This window comes from Apium graveolens, chromosome 7 (genome assembly GCF_009905375.1).
Source record: "Apium graveolens cultivar Ventura chromosome 7, ASM990537v1, whole genome shotgun sequence".
NCBI classification, from domain to species: domain Eukaryota; kingdom Viridiplantae; phylum Streptophyta; class Magnoliopsida; order Apiales; family Apiaceae; genus Apium; species Apium graveolens.
In genome coordinates, this window is record NC_133653.1 from 244740315 (window position 1) to 244745933 (window position 5619).

A 5619-nucleotide genomic window follows, 5' to 3' on the forward strand; every position below is an offset into this window, starting at 1 on the left:
ACCAGTCAATGTGTTGTCCATCTCAAGAAAAAGATTTTGCCTAGTAATTGTAGATGATTTCTCAAAATTCTCTTGGACATATTTCCTAAAGTCTAAAGATGTGGCTAGTGAAATCATCATCAATCACATAAGGCAAGTCAATAATCATCCTGATTTTAAGGTTAGAAGAATCAGGAGTGACAATGGAACTGAGTTCAAGAATTCTGTCATGAGAGAATTTTGTGAGGAAAATAGGATTCTACATGAGTTTTCAGCAGCAAGAACTCCACAACAGAATGGAGTAGTGGAAAGGAAGAACATATCACTTATTGAAACTGTAAGGACAATGCTTGAAGAATCTAAACTGCCAATATATTTCTGGGCTGAAGCTATAAATACTGCATGCTACACTCAGAATATTTCACTGGTTAATCAAGCAAGATGCATGACTCCCTATCAATTGTTCAAGAATAAGAAACCAACTCTAAATTTTCTTCATGTCTTTGGCTACAAATGCTATATTCTGACAAGTCAAACTGATCAAAATGGGAAGTTTGATGCTAAAGCAGATGAAGGAATTTTTGTTGGATATGCTGTTGGTAAAGCATATAGAGTCTACAATCTAAAAACCAATATTGTTGTGGAACCAATACATGTTGTGTTTGATGATAAAAAGATTGAAGAACTGCAAGATGCAGATTACCATGAGAGCCTCAAATTCGACAATGTGGAGATGGTTAGTGATGATAGTGATGATGAAAGTGATCAAGAAACTGTATATATGGATAATGCAGAAAAATCTACTACTAATGAAGTACAAAACTCAACATCTGTCGAGTTGCATAATGCTTCATCCGTCGGAAGGCAATCTGCGTTATCCGTCGGGAGACAACCAGCTTCATCCATCGGTACTCAAAATTCACCATCCGTCGGGTTATCAAAAGGAGCAGGAAGTCAAGATAGATCACCTACATAAAGTTCCCCTTTTTCAAATCAAAGATCCACAAACTCAGGGGGAGTTTCTAACAATCAAAACTTAATCACACATCAAGACAACAATGAGGCCTCTTCATCTAGAGCTAATCTACCTCAACAAAGGAAATGGACAAAAGATCACCCCTTTGAGCTTATTATTGGTGATGTTTCTTCTAGAGTTCAAACCAGGAGAGCAACTCAAGAAGAATGTCTATACAACAGCTTTCTTTCCAAAGAAGAACCAAAGAAGGTAGATGAAGCTTTGTTGGATCCCGATTGGATTTTAGCTATGCAGGAGGAGCTAAACCAATTTGAAAGGAATAATGTATGGAAGCTGGTGCCCAAGCCTAAAGGAAAGAATCCAATAGACACCAAATGGGTATTCAGAAACAAGATGGATGAAAATGGCATAGTAGTCAGGAACAAAGCTAGATTGGTTGCTAAGGGCTATTGTCAACAAGAAGGAATAGATTTTGATGAAACATTTGCTCCTGTTCCAAGACTTGAAGCCATCAGAATCTTCTTAGCCTATGCAGCTCATGCCAATTTCAAAGTCTATCAAATGGATGTCAAAAGTGCCTTTCTGAATGGAGATTTGGAGGGGGAAGTCTATGTCAGTCAACCTCCTGGTTTTGAAGATCCAAATTTTCCAGAACATGTCTATTATCTTTTGAAGGCACTTTATGGACTGAAGCAAGCACCTAGAGCCTGGTATGACACTTTATCAAAGTTCCTTTTGGAAAACCATTTCAGAAGAGGTACTGTAGATAAAACTTTATTCTTTAGAAATGTTAATGGCTCTAGTATACTTGTTCAAATTTATGTAGATGATATTATTTTTGGCTCTACAAATGAGAAAATTTACAAAAAGTTTGCCAAATTGATGCAAAGTAAGTATGAAATGAGTATGATGGGAGAACTGAGTTACTTTCTTGGTTTATAAGTTAAGCAAGTTAGTGATGGAATATTCATTAGTTAAACTAAATATATTTTTGATCTTTTAAAGAAGTGTGATCTAGTAGATTGCACATCTGCAAAAACTCACATGGCCACTGTAACTAAGCTTGAATTAAACACTACTGAAAAGTCTGTGGATATTTCAAGTTATAGGGGAGTGGTTGGCTCACTTCTGTACTTAACAGCTAGTAGGCCAGATATAATATTTGCTACATGTTTATGTGCTAGATTTCAGGCTGATCCTAGAGAATCTCACTTAATAGCTATTAAGAGAATTTTCAGATATCTCAAGGGAACACCAAAACTTGGCATTTGGTACCCTAGAGATTCTGGTTTTGATCTACTGGTTATTCAGATGTAGATTATGCAGGTTGTAGAATTGATAGAAAAAGTACAACAGGAACCTGTCAATTTCTAGGAAACAAACTTGTGTCCTGGTTCAGTAAAAAGCAAAATTCAGTTTTTACTTCTACAGCAGAAGCTGAATATATTACTACTGGTAGTTGATGTGCACATATATTATGGATGAAAAATCAATTGCTAGACTATGGTTTACAATTTGAGAGGATTCCTATTTTCTGTGATAACACAAGTGCAATTGCCATCACTGAAAATCCAGTACAACATTCAACGACAAAGCACATAGATATCAAGTACTACTTCATAAGGGAACATGTAATGAATGGTACTGTAGAACTACATTTTGTTCCAAGTGAGAAGCAGCTTGCAGATATCTTTACCAAGCCACTGGATGAATCCACCTTTTCAAGGTTGGTAAGTGAGTTAGGTATGCTTAATTATTCTTAAATCTATATGAGTTAATCTGCAAGTTGGAATGCAACCAGAAATTTAATTGATTTTTCCAGTCTTGGATGAAATTTTGGCTAAGTCAAAATTTACATCCCGATGGATGATCTTTATCCACCGAGTTTGATCATCCGTCGGTATACTATTTGTTAATAAAAATCAATTATTTTTCTGGAATATTTTATGACTCGACGGATAACAGTTTATCCTCATCCGTCGAATTGTCTTAATCTTAGCCGTTAATTTCCTGAACATTATTCATCGAGTATACTTACAGTTTGTAAGCATAACACGACGGATAATGGGTGGAATTTTTACAGTTTATTTTTGAACGGCTATTTTAGGAAATTTCTATTGGTTACTTTATTTTACTTTATTATTTTTAATAGTTATTTTTTAGATAGTATAAAAGCTTTTTCATATCAATCACTTTTCTTTTATCATTCTCAAATCAACTGCTCAAATTTCATTCTCTCTCAAAGCACTTACTCTCTTTCTCTTTAAGCTCTTATACTCTAACAATGGCACATGTTGTAAAGATTATGTCTCAAACTGGGTTCATTATGAGAAGAACAATTTCACTGCATTAGTAAACAAGGGTATTCAGCAGTCTGGTGATTATCACAAGATGATGGACTTTGTGAAGAATTGCAAGCTTAGCTTTGTCATGCTGGAATCACCCACAATCTTTTATGAAGTTGTTGAAGAGATGTGGACCACTACTACATACAACTCAACAGATAAGACAATCACAATCACCATTAAAGGTAAAGAGTTTTGTATCAATAGTGATGTTATAAAAGCATGTTTCAAGATTTCTGATAACACTATGACCTCACCACACACTAACACTGATATAATCAATATGCATAATTCCATGAACTATGTTCTTTCTACTTCTAAGTTAAGTGACATTATGAGATTGGGCCTTAGGAAAGAATGGAGTTTTATGTGTGATGTAGTGACAAAGGTCTTTTCAGGTAAAGTCAGTAAATTTGATTCAGCCAATATCTCAATGCTTAACATGCTCTACATGCTAGTTACAAATAAATTCTATAATTTCAGTGACCTTATCTTGTTTGAGTTAGGCTTTAAATTAGGAGAGTTAAATAAAAGAGGTAAAAATGTGTATTATGCTAGATTCTTTATGATGTTAGCTAACCACCTCTGTGAAGAGATTGTGCTTGAGAACCCTAACAATAAACTAGATTTTTGGGTTCAAGAGAGAAGGCTCATTGCAGATTTGAACAGGGCCAATCATCACAAGGATGTGCCATTGTTCTATTTTCCTGTAATGGAAGCACCTCAGCTAAGTGAGGTAAGTTCATCTATTCCTACCACTGTTCCAACCTCACTAATTTTTTTGAGTTCTAGTGTGGCTATGGCAACTGTGTTAATGACCCAACAGTTGCCTACCCAAGCTACCAAAAATGTAAAAATTTTCAAACCCAAATCAAAAAAAGCCCCCTCTGGTATCTCTCAAAAGATACCAGTTGCAAAATCCACTAAAACCAAAGAGGGGAGTGTGCAGGTGGGTAAGACAGGTGAGGGAATGGGTGAACATAAAAGAAACCCTAAGGATAAGAATGGAGAGTTGAGTAAATCCCAGCCTAGCCACACTGCAGTTTCCCAACAAACTGCAGTGCTTAAAAAGGATAAAAGCTCATTTCTAACTGCATCCTCCCAAAAGGATGTAGTTATTGAACAAAGCTCTCAACCAAGAGCACAGGCCAAGAGGGTTAGGGACACAAGCTCACCCAAACTTATGCTAGAAAGAAGAAATCTAAAACCCTTGGGGATGCACAGGGTACACACACTGTGCAAACTGGTGCTAAAGACACAATCACTGCACCTTCACAAATTCAGTTTGATGTGGCTCCATTAAATGTGGAGTCACAGCCAAAATATCTAGTCATTGAAGCACCTCAAACACCTAACTCACCCACAAACTCACTGGATGTGGATATGATAAACACATCAATTCCTGATTCCCCTTCTTTAACTTTGTTGGGGAAGCCAAAATCTAGTACAAGTGAGCATCATCTTTTAGATGATTTGTTGGCTCACTTGCCAATTCTTTCAGGAACTGTTGATTCATCTTTGCTCAAAATATCATCAATCAGCACAGAGTCCACAATAGTTTATTTTCCAAGTTCATTCATTTCTACTCTCTCGATGGATATTGTTCATCCGTCAAGTAGTGATTGTATCCCGACGGATAAGCTTCACAACAGTCATCCGTCGGATAGTAAAACCACTCATCCGATGGATATCACTCATCCGTCGAGTATCTCTGCACAGCCTCAAACTTCATTTATTTCAAGTGCAGAAGATTTAGTGGTTGTACAGTCACTATTAGGATTGAGAGAGAAGAGTGTTTTGAGTGAGAGTCTGGGTTGCTCCCAAGAAAAAGGAGAGGAAATGAGTGAAACTATGCAATCCATTTCTTCAGGATTGGCAAAAGAAAGTGAGAGGAGTCCCACCTTAGTAGGTGAAGGTGAGGGTGTGAGGGTGGGGAGCCAGGGTGAGACCCTGATGCAACAAAAGAGAGAAAACGAGAGAAATGCAGGTACTGGAGCTATAAGGATGGATGTCATTGCTAGTGAGTTAATGAATGTCCAGGATGCAGACAGGGAGGGACTATCTCAGCAACCTAAAGCTGTTATAGATTCCACCTCCCTTGATGCTGAGGCATTTACTCACCCTGTTCTAGCTTATCAACTTCTAGTTGAACAGGGCAATGACAATGCAGAAAGGATGCTCAATCTGGTGCATACCACTCAATCTATGCTAAGAGCCAAGGATTCCATCACAGCTTTGCCTTCTACAGCTGGTGATGTGGACTATGAGACTGGTGGTTCATCTGATTTCTTTGGTGATGGGAGTGGGGATAGTGAAAAC